Source organism: Botryllus schlosseri, chromosome 4 (genome assembly GCF_051294905.1).
Source record: "Botryllus schlosseri isolate E-star chromosome 4, Bs_hap1, whole genome shotgun sequence".
Classification (NCBI taxonomy): domain Eukaryota; kingdom Metazoa; phylum Chordata; class Ascidiacea; order Stolidobranchia; family Styelidae; genus Botryllus; species Botryllus schlosseri.
This window is the reverse complement of record NC_137239.1, coordinates 24,896,074-24,914,352: the sequence shown is the minus strand read 5'-3', so window position 1 is coordinate 24,914,352 and position 18,279 is coordinate 24,896,074. Positions and strand designations below refer to the sequence as shown.

The following is an 18,279-nucleotide window of genomic DNA, read 5'->3' as shown; positions in this document are numbered from 1 at the left end:
TTGACTTGTGACTCGGAGCCTTGTGACTTGATTACAACCCTGCATTCGAGACAGCGCACACCGTTCGTTTCCAAATTTAACTGTTCATTACACCCTATTGTGCCTTGTGCAACGAATAACACATCACGATTACACATAGATGTCAACAACTTGAAAATATATCACGTAAAATTATTTCAATGCTGCTCGAAACATCGTTCAATAGATTTGTCTACGTTCTACATCCCTCAATCATGATTCTTCATTCTGTAAAGTTCATAATTCTCAAAATAAGTACGATTTCAAAATCCTAATCCGCGTAATGAACTCAAATCTTCACATTCGTAGGATAAAAATTAAATATTCAGAAATATATGTCAAACTAGAGTGGTAATGTCTTGCCAGTATGGTTACAGGCATAAAATTATGATTTACAACTTTCAAAAATGTATGAAAGCTAAACTGTTTGAAACTGAGAAGAAAATTTCGAAATAATCCAAATAAGAGCTATAACAAGAAACTTGTCTCCAATTTCAGACATGCAGTCTCGAATATTTTATTTCCTGATTAACCAGGTTTGTTCGTTTCAAAGCGTTCTAGTTTATCATTAGTTTCCTGGTATTTGTTTTATTGATTTCCGACCCATTTCCCGCCGGTTACTACGCGTTGTGGAATTATTTTTGCATTGTTTCCATAGACATTCAAAACAGGATAATATTCACTAAGATAATATATACAAAATATCAGCAAATATGAACTTTCTTATTTCCCACAGGGCTCTTGCCAGTGTCCGAAAAAGGTCACGTCTATGAGGAAATAATAGATGTTCCAACGAACGGTTTCAATGGATATCTGAACGCAAAGGAGGTCAATGGTAAGCAGTGCCATGATGCAAGAAGCATTGAATGTTTAAGGGCTTTGATGCAATTAATAGCAATATCAACATATGAGATGAATATATAGTCAAGGGACATAAAATACCTTATATAACCCTGGTATCAAGAATTAGCAATGCATGAGTAAATGCTAATTAGAGTCTCACAGCGAACTTAATGATGGTATGGAATGTTTACATTCGATAATGATAACATAGTGTTCTACATGGTGTAGACACAAACAAATCTCACGGCTCAGTGAAATTGGTCTACGTCACACTGTCCCTTTTGTCAAACGAAATTTGACGGTAATCTTTGACCAGCTTGCCGAGCATTAAGTTTGATAAAACGGGTATCAATAGGAAGCTACCGCGGTACTGATTGCGGAAATATAAATTTTATTCTACTCATGGTCCTGGAACCCCTCAGAATCAGCCTCGAATGTTGCATTGTGAAGCAGCCATGCCGTCTGGGAGCAGGAGTTTCCATCACTGCACCAGATATGTCTAATCATTTGAAACCAGTAATCTATTCACCGAATTCACGAATTTCTGAACATGAAGCGGCGACATCCCTCAATAGAAAAGATCATCCATCACGACGACTGACGTCACAGGAAGATTGGAAAGAGATGCAACGCTCGGAGATAGAATTATCCATTGCATGCAGGTATGATTGCCAAATTGGCGAAGATTTAATTCGTATTTGCCAGTAGGAATTACTGTTATCAGTGCTTGAGGGTGGACAGATATAGACCAGTGGTTCCCAACGTGGGCGATATCGCGGTCTAGGGGGGCGAAAATAACGAAGGGGGCGTTAGGGGGCGGAAACAGACGAAGGGGGCGATAGGGGGTGAGGGCACGTTAAAACGGCTATATTGAAGTCAGGACCGTAACTGCCGCACCCCAAACCCCCCAATTGGGGGTGGGGGCCCAAAATTATTTCGTGAATTAACATAAATTATAGAGTAATTTTTTAGAAATTCATGCAACTTTTTCAAAAATTTTTAGCGCTGTGCGCGATTTTATATTTTCATATATCTTGAATTTGGGATACCTGTCACCCAACAAAAATACGCATGATTTACGGAATTGGGAGACTTCGGCGTCGGCCATTACTGCGCCACGACGCACCAAGACATATGAAGTAATAGGCCATGTAACATGCGACTCCGAGATGTGTGCCAGAACGATCAGCAGCGAGAAGACCTTGGCCGAAAAGGAATACCCTTGTGCTGACCGAAATCTTCGATATATATACTATATACATATATGTTTAATGGTCCATAGGTGCCTCAATGGCTGGGAGGGGCTGACGAAGTGCTGTTACGGTTCCGATTGGAGTCAAGTCGGGGAAATGACCATTTTTTATTCAACTCACGAAAATTTAGCTGTAAAAGTGTAATTTCGAGGTCGAGCCGAGAAGTTGACCATTTTTTTATTAATCAACTCGCTGGTGATCCCAGTTTGTATGCCCATTTTCGGTTCCCAATATTTGGGGGGCGATGATCGGTGTGGAGCTTCAAAAGGGGCGATGAGTCGAAAAAGGTTGGGAACCACTGATATAGACCTTCTGTGGTATATGAATGCCTTTATGTTACACAAAAGCAGCAATATCGCACGGGGTCCTCATACGATGTAGCGCCACCGGCGTACCAGCTACACGTTTCTTTCCATACGTCAATTTTATTTTAAACGTCAGTGAGGTGTCTTAATTTTATATTTCGAATGCTATATAACTGAGGAATCGCATGCTTCAAGAAAAGTAGCACTGCGAGTTTGAGATATTGATATTTTAGCTTATCAATAGCCTACTACATTATATGTTGGCTAATTCGAGTTGTGGAGACATCTTTGCCAGGGAAATAATTTGAAATGAATGTCAATTTCTTTTCAGCGTCTGCTATTGATAATTTTGTTTATGCCGGTTCTTGTGAATGTTCTGGGGACACGCCATCATCAGAATCCGGGGTTGAATAGGGGGGCAGTCATTAACGAAGTAATTCTACGTTTTCCGGGTATTTAAGCACGGGGTATACGACATGAACTATGAGATATAGGCTGTCCGAGCATATTTGTGAAACATGTTTAAAAAGTTACTTTGTTTTATGTCTAAAACGAATTTACCGGCAAATCTCGAACCTTTAAGGCTTCATGGGCTTTTCAATAATCGACATGGGGGTGAAAAGTCCATAAATAATATAAATACTGTTGTTACTGTTGTTGTTGTTGTTGTTGTTGTTGCTAGCATTTTATCAAATTGGTCAAAATGCCAACAATCATCAACCATTCAAGAGAATGTTGAATATTCGTGTGTTTCGGGGTGTATGGCCCGGTATGTTCAAAATCCACCAGTGAGGATTCTAATTCAACAACCGACCTCCGTAACTACGCGCAAAATGTATCGTTCATTACATTAGTGCTTGTAATTCCATCTGAAATCTGACATACAGCTCGAGACAGACTCAGAAATCTATGATTAGGGTTGCATTTAAAACAAACAGTGTTTCAGAACACTTTGTTTAAAACATGTTTAATACAGTGTTTTAAATAAAGGCCTTCAAAAAAATTATTTTTTTAAGTAGTAAAATTATGCCATAATTGTGTAAATACTTCCCAAAATCATGTTATATGAGCCTACGGACAATTACCACCCTATACAGCCGACGTATATCGATATGGGATGGTTGAAACCCTGAAAAGAGTCGGTTGAACATTATTAGTGCAGATATTACGATAAAGGAGCTATATTTACCCTATATTTTCAATTGTCAATGTCAATTCACTATGACGTCTTAATTGAATATTCGTGACGTCATGGCTTAAAAACAAAAAGAAAAAAAACAAACAATAAAAACATGTTTTAAATTGGAGCCTTGTTGATTCTTGTTTTAAATTGATTTTTGTTTTAAATGCAACCATATCTGTGATGCACGGATCGTTTAACTGCGCGGCCCCTCAACTAGTTTCACAGTGACTATACTTATATCGAATAAATTTATGCATGACTGTAATATGAAGGCCACTATGCCAGTAATCAAAGGCATGCTTGGTACGTGATGTCTCTGCATTTGTAGTTATAACCATATCGAACAAAAATGAGAATGAAATCATGTAAAATTGTAAATATAGTATTGGTATTAATGACGTGATCACGTGACAGTGCTGCTGAGAGGCTCAGATGATTTTCTAAGATACCGAATGGCTTGATAATAATTAGCGTGGAAATTTGACTCTAAGTCATGAGTCCATATGATAATGCTCATGTGTCGAGTCATGGCCTACTAAAAACACAAAACACGGCCTTACACCCAGCCTTTTGACCGGAAAATTAAGAGGGCAGTTATGAAATAAGTGGAAATCTCAGTTGAATACCTACGCAGATGGTAAGTAGCGCGCAAGCCAAAACCACAGCGGATTCTGACAACAATTTACTGTGTCACGTAGATGTAATATCGTTTGAACAAGGAAACAATCATTTCAGCTCCAAAAGAACTGCTAGTGCTAGTCAGGTGCACAATCCACTGATATCACTGCAAAACTCGTGCGACTTTAGTTACCCATGGTCGAGTCCAATTAAAGTAAGGTAATTCTAGGACAGTTACTAGAGTCAGGTCAGGTCATTTGAAAAACATGACTCGGGGTATACCTAAAAGACTGTTTCTAAATCCTACTGTATGTATTCAATACGTAGGACAAAAATAAATTGGCATTAATTCCTATCATTAGAATTTTACCTAGTTCCGTCGGACATTGTAGAAGACACAATTTAATGTAATCTGAAATGATATACGAGCGCTTAAAGGATATTAAACACTGCGCTGAGGTGCTGGGCGACTGTGCGTAATGTAATGATTGCTGTATTCCCAATTTACCCGTATATTGCAGTGATGAAAGTTTGTTTTATTCAGAGAATTGATTGATGCGGATATATTCTCGAAGTCAGATCCAAGTAAGTGTAAATAAAAAGCTTGTGTACTGATCGTGAAATATATCGACACCCAAACTGTGCTTCTCAAACATTGGGATACAGACATGTCTGTGATTAATCAACTGAGTGACAAATGAAAATTACAATTGAATCCTACTCCTTCATGTAAACTTGCACTTTCAGCGAAACGTAAATATCGTGACAATAATACAACGAACCCATTTTTAGTCTTTCTTTTTCGCCCATAAGTTAGAAAGACGATATTCGTGATATGCGTTTTTTTCTCGCAGTTGCGGTGATGTTTACTGAAGACGTGAGAACGAAGGAATGGGTCGAAAACGGGCGCACGGAGATGATTCGAGACACGCTCAATCCGGATTTTGTAAAGAAAATCGTGATCGATCACCATTTTGAGGAGAAACAGCGCCTGAGATTTAAAATGTGAGTTTCCTCACCATTCTTCTCTGCCGAATCAAAAAAAGAAAAAAAATCATTCTCTTTTCAGATACGATGTTGACTCGAAAAGTACATCCTTGGATAAGCACGTATGAATTGTATGCCTTCTTGTGGTATCAAATAGATTTTGATGGAATAACTGGGGTTACTTTAACACGACCTATAGTCCATTATATACATAGTATATTCTTTTTAATAAATTTATTGCACTTGCAGGATTTCTTGGGAGAAGTCTTTTGTACGCTAGGACAAATCATCGGAAGTCGAAGCAATAAATACGAAGCACCGCTGAAGTTAGTTATGAATGCCGAAATTCAGAATGTTTTATGAAAAACATCAATATAGTGCAATCATAGTGTCCTACAATGATGGGGTCACAAACAAATCCCACGGATCACTGCGACTGTACTTCGTCATCCTTTCCATGATCAAATGCAATTAACGGGACTATTTAGATTGGCTTGCCGAGAGCGACAATTGGTATCAATCGAAAGCTACCGCGGTACTGATTAAAAATATAAATTTCATTCTGCTCGTGGTCTTGGAACCCTCTAAAAGCAGCCTATAATTTTGCTTTGTGACGCAGCCTAGAATAATATGGCAAATAATAAGCTCAGTCGGTGCGCAACAATGGCCAATACGCTTGCAATCTGCGTTGCTCCTCTCCTGCGTCCATACGACATTGTTGCGTCACAATACCGGACTCTTTACAATGCAAAATTCGAGGCTGACTTGTGGGGCTTCCAGGACCACGAGCAGAATATATTTTTTTTAATTTTCGCCATCGGTACCGCGATAGCTTTCGATTCATATCAATTTTCGCGCTCGGCAATCCAGTCCAAATAGTGCCGTAAATTGTCTTTGGTCAAATGGAAAGAATCATAATCAATAGGAATCATAATGAGAACAATCGGCCTGACGTAAATACCAATATTTACCATAACCGCGAATACACAAACGGCCAGTAGGACTATGCTTACATGAGCAATGGAAGCATATCCAGCCTATGACGTGACTAGTTTAGAAGAAGTGGATCAAATTACGCATTGTGCTGATGCATAACAAGATTAGATTATTGCTCTCCGTAATCCCAACATCGAACGAGTTTTTCTTTTCGACGAGAATAAGGTCATCCATAACCGACCGGTGATAGAAATACCACTCGGTTTAACGAGAAGTAAGGCATTTTTATTGACGGACCTGATACGCTATTGCCGTTAGCTATGTATCATCATTGCTCGGAAATAAACCAGAAAAAGCATATGAAGAACTTGAACGTTTTATTTGATAGTCAAATTGGAAATTTACCTCCTGTGGGAAAGCTCATCATTGTTATCGACTAACTCTACCTACGACATCGGTGAAGTTGTATGGTCACACTGCTCCGACTTTGCTTGGTGATTGAGAGCGAAACTGTGACATGGGGCATGCGTATTGTCACAGTTCAGTGGGTATTTATGACGAGCAAGGATTGCCTCAAAGCTCGCAGCTCCCTGCGTTCGCTCCAAATTTTGTATACATGACGAAACCGGACAAAGGTAATTAAATTCACTAGTCGAACTGCGATCCTGTTTCTTCCAAATCGTATCCGGTCCGAACATGTCGGAACAAGTATGAATCCTGATCGAACCCCCCCCAAAATATCCTGCCAATATCCGCCCCATGATCAGGCTAAATCCTGCACACTTCTCTCCTGTACTCTGGCCATATCACAGAAAGTACGGCTACGGACTACGGCTCCGATCTGCATCTGGACTTGTCAGCAAAAGTATGAATCCGGCTCCGGTCGAAAAAAATCTGGTGGATTGCCATGTTGATAAAAGGACAATGCGGGGAATTACAGGTCATGTTACACCGTTGCCTTACCAAGTTGAATAAGGACGCAAATATTTCTACCGACTTGTACGCATCTTGGCGTCCTTTAATTGGATCGAAACGACGGCGTACATATGGATTGCCGAAAACGCACAAAAATAACGATCACTTAATTCCGATATTGTCAATGAGCGTGGATCAGCGCAACACAATTTCGCCAAATAGCTGAGCATAGTCATTGAAACAGTTCGACACATCACTCGGTTGCCATATTCAATCCATAGAACGTGGCCTATTTCTCAGTTCGTTTGACGGGAAAGGTATTTTACCAGGGATGGTGTGAACCTCTGAAATGTTCAGGTTCGTGTGAGCGCGAACCTTTTTGAAAGGTTCTGTGTGAACGAGAACGTGAACCGCATGACGCCACGTGACGTCATATTGCTAATTCCAACCCTACATTTCAGTGAAGTGATGGCCTATCTATGTTAATTTAAAGATTTTAAACGATACCACATAATGCGACAATGCTGAAGTACATATTGACGTTTTAAACGTCGCCAAATGTATCAACTGGGGTAATCACATGATATAATAGTCCCATAAATCAATATCTTCTGTCGCTTTGCCAACAATTTCGACAAGGACTTGCAAGGGAATATAAGCTAACGCCTTGACGGTCTAGGCCAGACCGAGCAATGTATTTGGCGTCTTGGCATTGCTATCTTAATATTGACCAGATTATCAAACGGGTTTCTATCCTTGCTACCGATACTACCCCACAAACGCCCCAATCGCACGGATTGGGTTTTTATGACACAATACACATTTGAAATCAAGATTGACCCCGTATACACCTGATAGATTTTTTACATCAGACAACGATATCAATTTCATCGAATGGTTGAATGAATAATCATCATTCGTTGACTACACATATAGCGTATTTCGCTCTTGATGTTGTGTTGTGTGATTGCGGGTCAAGCTTACAGCAGAGAGTCACTAAATATTCATAAACGGAAATCTGGATATTTCGGGCAAACTTTTGTAACAAAGCAAATAAAATTTTTGAGATTGTCACGGTGCGTGCTCGTTCAGTGTTGATTTTTTTTACGCTGCCAGCGCCATGCATATAGTGTGGCCCACAGTTGAAATGCAATACATTTCAACGAAAGATGTTTTAATGAAGTGAAAATTGTAATATAGGAATAAGGTTCACAGTGCAGAACCTACCAAGGTTCGTTTGTGAACGTGAACCTCTAAATTTCGGAGGTTACCACACAGAACGCGAACGTGAACATCACGTTCACACCATCCCTAATTTTTACCAACTTGTGTTGTGTAGGGTTACCATACGTCCACTTTTAAGTGGATTTGTCCTATTTTTTGACTTTTTTTAAAGTGTCCTCGGAGGACGCTCAAATGTCCTCTTTTTTTGAAGAAATTTGTCTTCTTTTTCAAAAATGTTGGTTAAATGTAGGCTATGTTAAATTTCGACGGAGATGTAGGAAGTCAGTACTCAAGTAACGTTCCGGCGGGTATTTCGGGAGTTGAGCCAGAAAGTTGACCTTTTTTTAGTCAACCAATGGAGAATTCAACAAAAGTGTATATTTCGGGAGTCGAGGTCGGCAAAATGACCCTTTTTTAGTCAACCAACTACAAACAACTCGTAATAAATTTACCAATGTTTCCGGATTTTATTCCGGTATTGTAAATCTGAAAATTTTGAAAAAGTGTCATCTTTTCAGATTCCCAACGCATGGTAGCAATATCGTTGTCTGAATCTTTCGGAGTATGTGCAGATGGACTTTATGACTGCATACCTGAACCATCTAAATTTTTATGAGATAAGTTTCCTGATAGTGAAAGCTGTACATATGAAACGGGAAGTTCTATACGAAATGGGAAATTGTGCGCTATTTCTCTGTGTTTTAACTGTTTGTGCAAATCATTAGTAGGGCAAGTTATTGAAACTTTTGCAATTTTTTACAGCTTCCGACAGCTTCCTAAGTACGCAGAATGCATGTAGTATGATGTTTTAAGCTGTCTGTAGAAATTTTATAGTGTAGCTTTTTGTAATTTTGTTCATTTTTCATGCAACTTTCTACTGCAACTTTTATCAAGTATTGCTCAAAATGTAAAAGAGTGATTTAAATAACATGCTTTAAACTATTTCTAGTATAGTTGTATTTTCTTTGGTTTGCATAACAAAGAGCTATAGGATGGATTAGCTGCATCCCAATGTTATCTATGACGCAACAGTGGGCTTGCAAGCTAGATATTCAAAAACCCCAGCCAAGCACGACAGTGCCCTAACTAACTTAGAAGTAGAGGTATGACTTGGCGTTAGGCCAAGCCTGCACAAACGGAAAGAAGTTTTAGTCTTTCGAGGTCAAGTTTTCTTGAGATAGCTTGGTTGGTTAAACTGTGTGTTTCTAAAAGTGCCTTTGTTCGTTTGCAAGTAAGAAGCGATAAACTTGATATCTGTTAAGATGACTATCTAAGGCAGAGATATCCAACCTGCGGACCACCTGGGATTTTCGTGCGGCCCGCTAGTCATTCTCACTTCAAGTAGTATTTCTATTTCGATCTTTGAATCTTAGCCAAATATAAGCGTACCAGCAAGCTTTTAGGGGGCGATAGTATTATAGTATGGAGGCACTTGAGTTATACAGCGGAACCTTTCAACTACCCTAAACATTGTGCGTAAATACAAACTTTTACTGCAAGTTTTGTTAAAATTAAGTGCAACTTTCTCATCATATTAGTGCAGCAAACACTTGCACTATAATTAGTGATGATTGGTGTAATCGACATTATCTCTTCTCTTGGTAGAATCGGCTCAAAAGCCAAAGGAAGAATCATCATATCTGCCGAGGAATTGAGCTCGTCAAAGGATATAATTCATATGAAGTGGAGCGGAAAGAAACTGGACAAGAAGGACGTTTTCGGAAAATCGGACCCATTCCTATTGTTTTGGAGGTGCAACGAGGATGGAAGGTAAGTATTGATGCTCCACATTTCACAACTATACGTGGAATTACTGGGATATATGTCCAATCGCTGAATGCTTCATCGTTTAATTTTTATGACTACCCGAAGTAAATGCCAACAGGCATTTGACCGAATCAGTAATACAAAATGGTAATATCACACGGTTTTTGCGTCAGCGCACACGGAAACTTTAACCATCCATATAACCATTAGGGTTGTTTAGAATTGACCGACTTTCAAAAAGGCATGGCTTTCAGTTTGTTTCCCATGCTTTATATACCCTAAAAACATATTCTAGCAACTTTTTCTTCAACTCATCCCTTTCATCTGTGTGCATGTTGAGCTGGAAGAATATCAGTCGAAAATGGTAGTTCCTCCTGAAATTTAAGTGCCGCGATTTTACCTAGCCAACTAAATTACAATAAATACCAGAATTCATGCAGCTGTTGTGATTTGGGGTGACGCAAAACCTCACCATCAATATTATTTCGAGTTCAGGACACCATTTTCATATTGAACACTGCCTTAGAAATGTTCAAACCTACGGTACGTAAAACTAAGCATCATCTGGCACGATTCACCAACTGTAAATGTACCATCCACTCGCACAGCGACATTATGACAATTCAATTACTTTATGAAACATAACAACATAACGGGGAAAGGGATAACGAAACAACATAACAAAGAAATGGATTTATTTGACAAAAATCCAATACCAATCAGAAAAATGGGTTGATTTTTCGAAATTTTGAAATATTTGTCGGACATCTTCCACGGCTTGTGAGAGACAGGCTTGTTCTGTTTCCTGTCGTTTGGTATGTACATAGCGTGATCAGTTTATAATTATATCATACGTTCTGCTGGATGTTTCAGTACTTGACCATTATTCACGAATTCTCGGACTCTCATGAAATGCTGATACCTATGCCATTCTGAAACTGGAAGATTAGTCCAATGGTGTTCTACCACCATCCCATCATTGTGAACCAAGATTGCGTCTCAAGTAAATCACCGATCAAAAACCTGGCATATATCTCTGTCGTTTATCTGGTTTACAGAAGCTTCCAGAGTAGTAAATTTAGATGAATGATCGGATAAAGATTGCGCAACTCCAAAATCACTGCTATGGGGAGAATCAGCTGCTTGTGAAGATATAGATGAGTTCTCTGTATGTTTACGTGGCCACTTGCTGCTGCGGTGCACGTTTGTAGCTGTTATTTTCAGTCTTTTTCTTGTGACACGAGTTTAACTAACAATTCTTCATCTTCGACTCCAATCGTTGCTGTAATCCGCGGAGGTGGTCAGTAACGAAGTATTTCAACTTTTTTGATGTTATCAAGTAGTTTTCCGCTAATTGGGTACTTACTCAAGTAGATCTAATGTCCCGCTACATTTACTTTGTAGTATTTTGTGTGATATACTTACTTCCTGTTCGCTACTTTCAGTTTGTCAAGTAGAAATAGTTTAATCCTCCAATCCGAAAGATAGCCTGAGGAACTTCGGGGCTGTTTTCACGGAATATCAACATTTAATTTTCATAAAAATTGAGTAGAGCCAAGAATTTTTGTCGCGATTCGCGCACAGTAGACTAATATGATTTCACGAACGTATCGGTGAATATAATTGAGGTGGCGGGCTGCGTGATTTCGTTCACACCGCATTGTCGCACATATGCAATATTTCATCACTGTAAATATGGCCTATCATAGCGTTTGAAACTACCATTTTGCAATCTAGCATTTAGGCCTACCTATCATATCGTAATCTAGCAGCCCATGGCGTCGTAATCTGGAAAGGTGGACTCTGTCTTTTTCTTAGCTTTACACCAGTTTTAGCAGACCACTGTTGAAACTTTCTGGACAAAAGACATGAAAAATATTTTTCGCTTTTTGGAAGTAGTATTTATATTTATATTTCAATTCCCAGTATCATACTTCGAGTTCTAATTAGTTTCAGTTCAACATACATGTTGATTATTGAAGTATAAAAGTAAGTGTAGTAATGCCTCTATTTTCCAAAAATAAAGCCAAATTTTATGGCATTTTTACAATCAGCCATATTCTTTATAAACATTTACTAATCGCCCACGGTGTTAACACCTTATGCGACACCACTTCTCCGACCAAACTACGGGCCTTATAATATGGGGGAGGGCACCATACCATATTATTTTCTAAATCGGGGTTCGAATAAACCGAGGATTGGTATCGCATTATCATATGAAGGCTATCATTTTCATCCTATGATGAGGACGAATGCTTCTGCTGTGAAAATTTATACCACCTGGGATTCATTTATAGTTCTATATAAATCAAGATCTGCACCTTTCGCTTAACCTAATTTGTAGTTTTTGACAGTCTATGCGAACGAATTACGATGGTTTTCACAACTACTCACTTACTTGAGTACATATAAAGTCAGTCAATTCCACTTCTACTTCAAGTAGTTTTAGGCTGCTTTAGAAGGACAGCTTCTACTCGTACTTGTAAATTTTTGAGTCGCCACATCTACTTCTACTTGAGTAGAATTCTTGACTACTTTGACCACCTCTGATCTGGGACGACCTCTGATCATAGTAAATATCTATTATGCCCTCAAATTTCATTATCATCTACAAGGAGTCGTCTGTTTGATTCAACCGTCGCAGACCAAGGATATGTGGCAACATCGCAAAGCAAATTTGCTGCTGTAATGTGCAAGCTGTGGCATATATAGGAAAGGAACCATTGAACTGATTTCGAAAAGTGATGCAAAAATGCTCATTTGAGACTATTAAAGAACTATAAAACATAACCATCTACCACAGTGGTGTCAAACATACGGCCCGCGGGCCGCATCCGGCCCACCACACCATGTCGCTTGGCCCGCGAAGCAATTCTGACTAAATGAAAAAATACATATGTTACCTAGCACATATTTAGCAAAAACAAACACTTTCACTCAAATAATCCCTCAGGACCGCAAATATAGAATAAGTTATGACTGGGGCGATTTTTTTGACATGTGAAAATAAGTCAAAATTCTGTCAAAATTGAAGCGTTTGGTCGAAAAATTGTCAACACACATATGCTCAACGTACCGTAGTATCCTGCAAGAAGCACATGATGAAAATTGTGATGTAGGAAACATTGACAGAATGAAGCAACACCGTGTGTCACCAGCAGTGTACGTACAACTTCAGTGTTGCCAGCCAACAACTGCTGCTGTTGAATGGTCATTCTCCATTCTGGGCAATCTATTCAGTAAGGACAAATACTCTCTACCTGAGAATGTAGGAAAGTATATTTCGTTGTTGTAGAGCAGCAACAACAAATTTTAATTATTTCTACGATGATGCGTGCTTTAACTACTGGAATTCTTCATAGTTTCAGATTTGGTTAAAATAAAGTTTTTTTTTATGTAAATGTTTGTCAGTTTTTAAGTAAGAAAGTTTTTCAGGCCAAACTACTTTGTAAGGACAGACGGTTCCGACCAGAAATAAAGAAAAGTAGTACAATTCTAACATGTGGGAAAACACTTAATACATACATGATGTCAAAATTTGGCCAAAATTAAGTAAAAAAGTAAATTAGGTAAAAAAAATCTCATAATTTTGAGTTTTTAGGTTAAAATTTTCCGTTTTTAGGTCAAACAAAATCCCCCTAGTTATGACAATGCTTTACGAGCACTGTAAACTGAAATCAAAATACAAATACAAAATAAACAATTCAACCTCAACGCAACTGATTAACTTACCGACTTTCCCGGCGCAGCTCTAGTTAGCTCTAGACTAGTTATGTGAGTTGAATACGATCTAATAAAACCAATCAGCCGGTAACTTATAAATCTCAAGCACGTCCGAAAAACCATGTAGTATGGGTTTACGGATGATTTGCGTCCAATATGGTCGACGTATATGATGTGGGGTAGCTGGAACCCTCGAAATCGTCGTCGGTTCAACAGTTATAGCATATAGTAGATATAGATCAGTGGTTCTTAACCTTTTTTCGTCCAGCGCCCCCTTTCAAAAATTATCGTGCTCCAGCGCCCCCTCAACTTCATATTGTAAAGAATGTAATAAAGACAATGAGTAAGAGGGAGGGCCGTAACAGCACTTCGTCAACCCCCCTAAAAACAATAGCCTTGCGCACCCATAGCGTGATAAACCGAAGTTCTGAGGGCATCGCCCCCACGAACCGCATATCGTGATTTTGATGGTCAGCAAAGTTTGTGTGGCCTGGTCGCCCTAGGTACCAAAATTTGCTATAATGCATGGTAATTACATTTATAAGTCGCTATAAACTTTTTATCCTCTCAGCCCACGTAATCAGATTTACCAGTAGCACTGAGTGATCTGTTGTATAGGAAAATAAGGGGCACGTAATTAATAATTAAACATATTCGGGCGTTCCCGCAGGTACAATTATTCGTTACCAGGGCCGTAACAGCACTTCGTCAGCCCCCCTCCCCAAACATAAAGCGTTGGTCCTGGGCCCCCATCGGGTGATAAACCAAACTTCCGTGGGACTTCGCTCCCAGAACCCCATTAGGCTGTCCGCTATTTGCTGATAGCCTATTGGGTATCTACATTGGGTGTACATTTACTGAGGGAGCTATTCTCGCCTAGACGCGCGAAGTGCGAAAAATTTCACTAATTAATGATTGAATTGGTCAATATCATCGGGAATTGCATGTAAATTGAGATCAATTTTCATCCTCTCTCTGCTCACGTAAACACATTTACCGGTAGAGCTGAGTTAGGTGCAATGTTCCCTCTAAGCTGCGCACGTGCGCAGTGCTGACACGTTCTCTGCGCACAGAAAATCTACGTTGCGCACAACAAATCCGGAGTTATTACCTTTTTTAGTCGTTACGCACTGTTGTCCAAGGGTCAGCGCAGTGAGTTGTTGAGTGTGCGCAGACTCATCAAAACTTAAAGCGAACATTTTGAGGTTTCTTGGAAACTGTAGGGCCCGTTATCAATAATTAAACATATTCGGGCAGGCGAACCCGTTGGTATGACCTCGTTGCATGATGTTATTTCGTGACCCCCTGTCTGCAATATCAAAAAATATAGAATCGCTCAACGGGGATATCGCCCAACAGGAATATCCCTGTCGCCCAATCGTACTAAACTAAAAGACGCACACGATTTCAGATTGGTATTTCTTCACTGACATATAATTTTTCCCTGCCAGATGGAATTCGTCTTCTGGGGTTCAGATTTCCAAGACAGGAACATTCGGTGTCAGTCATTTAGGCGCCCATGGACAATTAAATCTATATGTATTTTGAAGGCTATATGTAACGAAGTTTTCGGTGTTTATTTGCTCTGAATACTCATTAAGGATATGTCCTATCACCACATCATCTACTGCGAAGCCATTTTTCTCCAGCGCCCCCCATACCGCCCCCCTGAGCCCAGCGCCCCCCATATCGCCCCCTGAGCGTTTCCGCCCCCCTTCAACATCGCCAGCGCCCCCTGGGGGGCGCTGGGGGCAAGGTTAAGAACCACTGATATAGATCATCGGGACGGAATGGGTGTTTTGGTGATGGTGACCACCGACCATAAAAATGCGATGTAGTCTGTTTATGACGGTGGTCGGAAACCCTTTTCGTCGAAAGGGGAATATTGACCCTTTATTTTCAATGCCAATTCAATGTGACGTCACAATTGAATATTCGTTACGGCGTGGATAAAAAACAAAAACAACAACAATAGAAACATGTTTTAAACATGTTTGTTTTAAATTGATTTTTGTTTTAATTGCAGCCCTATATACAATTTACTACGCTTCTAATATCGGTGCTGATCGATACTTCATTGTATATGCGGAATTATATATACTACGATATCCAAATCCAGCCAAACACAACTATGACTCATCAAGATGAAATATCGAACAAATTTTAATTTTCCAGTTTCACAGTATGACATAAGACCGAAGTTATCAAGAACACGCTCAACCCAACGTGGAAAGAGATTGTAATACAGTCTCGATCACTTTGCAATGGTGACCCGGAAAGAACAATCAAGGTCCAAGTATATGATTGGAACAGAGACGGCGGGTAGCTATATATCTGTTTCGAGTTGAACTGAATAGTTTGAATAGCTTTTGCTGCAGGCACGACCTAATCGGAGAATTCAAGACCAGTCTTCGCAGACTCAGTCGAGGCCCGTGTGCCGGAATTGAAGTACGAGTTATGTTTTGTCATTCCCAGCATCCCCATATGATACCCGCAGTTTTTACTCGCACTAGTTTGAATGCTTCACTATCCTGAATCAGAGATATCTAGAGCTGTCTCTAGATATTCATGTCCTGAATGTAACACCATTATAACACTCTCTGTGTTGACACTCGTCGTTTCGAATATATATGGCAATAGGCTTCATGAGTGGGAAATACATAACACTTACCTTTCAATAAGTCGATGTGCCTTTGCTTTATATCGCTTCCTACCAAAAAATCTGCCAATTTCGAATCCACAACGACCCTGCAAATACATTAACCTTGCAGCCAACTTGAAACAAAAAACAAGGTCAACCTTCTCTGAACAGTCTGAACTCGCGCGAGTGGTACCTAGCAGAGATGAGCGGATTTGAAATTACTATGTCCTAATACAGTCCAAATCCGGAGCTTCAAATCCTAATCCTAAACCTAATCTAGAAATTTTGTATGTTGCAATCCTAATCCGATTCAAACTTAGAATTCCACTTAAAGTCTTATGCCTATAATTCTGTAAAATAAAATAAAACGCTTAATGCAGTGGTTATCAACCTTTTCGTCTTCCCGGACCCCCAATGCACCATCACGGACCTCCGCGGACCCCCCAAGTTTTAGTGCAAATTTAGGTCAATTATCCTACAACCGTCATCTGTTGTGTGCAAATTTTAATTGTAGGGTAGTGATAAACAGCAATAAAATGACTTTTCTTGAAATTAACATCATAGTATATTCATGTAGAAATCGGGAAAATTTTTATTATTTTAAAGCAAGTTACGTAGCTGCATTTCTTGAAATACGCGGTCGAATCTTAAAAATCCGCGTCGTCGATTTGCTATAAACGAATGCCGAAAGTCCATTTTCTCAAAGATGGTGATGAATGTAATAATAACGCGCAACACTTCCGACGACCCCTTCGAGCATGATCGCAAGTCGCAACATATATAGCACCAAAATTAAAAAAAAAAACAGAGTTCTAATGAGCATATAACGTCCAGCCTAACGTATAGAGCAGCTCATCTTGAAGTTATTTCGGAATAGCTGTTACGAATTTGAGAATTGGACGGTAAAGTTGATCAATTTATATTGTTAATGAATTTCCCCCGCCGCTAAAGTTATTATCCCGGTTTGTTGAAACTATAAGTGAACTGCGGGTGGCTGCCAGTAGAACTATTGCTATATTGCTATTCTCATCCTCACGCGTGCTACACGATCTGCGTGGAAATGCGTTTGGTATCATGAATACGCCTCTACGCCTCTGTATTCGTTAGCGGCGATTGTGCTTGGCCTCTTCGATGCGATGGTTAATTACTTCGGTAATGTTGTAGTGAGCAGAGTTTATTGTCAAACAAACCTCATGAAATATTATGCAAACGCAGCCCGAAGTTTCAACGAGATCGCACCAAGCCAGTTATTTGGTAGCAGAGGAAATAGCTGGACTCAAAACCTTACATTTAAGCGTAGAAAGTTCTTCTTCCGGTTTGCTATAAAATTGCGAAAAAATGTTTGGGATCAAAGCTGCGGAAGAATTGAAAACGATTGCCATGTCAAATGATACCATTCGTAGACGTATTTGTGACATGTCCGCATATATAGAAGAGAAGATACATAAATTTCTCCTTTGAAGCCGACTAAAGCCTACTTGAGTGCTCCGAAAGGGCACGACTGTTGGTGCTGCTAAGTATTCTGATAGTTGCCAAAAAATATGAGGGCCACTGTGCTAGTTTGCCGCGAACTATTATTCATTTTCAAAGGGTGCCGCGAGGTCAAAAAAGTTAAGAACTACTATGGGCTTACCATATTTTGGAAATCTAAAAAGAGGAAACTTTTTCAGAAATTTGCAACTTGCAAAACCGGAGTAGAATTCTCAAAAACCGGTGAATTTTTCCCACTTTGCGATCGGTTGACTAAAAAAAAGTCATCTTTTCCGCTCAGAGCACAAAATACCGTTTTTCTCTCCACATTGCCAGGTGGATGACTAAAAAAAAGGTCATCTTTCGCTCAGAGCTCAAAATACCGTTTTTCTC

At 39.5% G+C, this 18,279-nt stretch overlaps 1 protein-coding gene and 1 pseudogene across 3 annotated transcripts in view; one reads left to right on the top strand and one right to left on the bottom strand.

Annotated features, from left to right (window-relative positions):
• LOC145437552 (uncharacterized) overlaps positions 1-5,000 on the bottom strand; it is a 122,666-nt gene extending 117,666 nt beyond the window's left edge. For both annotated transcript variants that reach the window (XR_013914683.1, XM_080314820.1), the window contains exon 1: positions 4,988-5,000. The gene's annotated coding sequence lies outside the window, so the exon portion shown is untranslated. The remainder of the gene's footprint in view (positions 1-4,987) is intronic.
• LOC145437561 (copine-8-like) overlaps positions 1,237-18,279 on the top strand; it is a 30,170-nt pseudogene continuing 13,127 nt past the window's right edge. Inside the window, exons 1-9 of the transcript XR_013914684.1 lie at positions 1,237-1,523; positions 4,765-4,805; positions 5,075-5,225; positions 5,290-5,329; positions 5,457-5,533; positions 6,689-6,691; positions 9,888-10,052; positions 15,951-16,097; positions 16,154-16,229. The product of XR_013914684.1 is annotated as a copine-8-like (transcript). The remainder of the gene's footprint in view (positions 1,524-4,764; positions 4,806-5,074; positions 5,226-5,289; positions 5,330-5,456; positions 5,534-6,688; positions 6,692-9,887; positions 10,053-15,950; positions 16,098-16,153; positions 16,230-18,279) is intronic.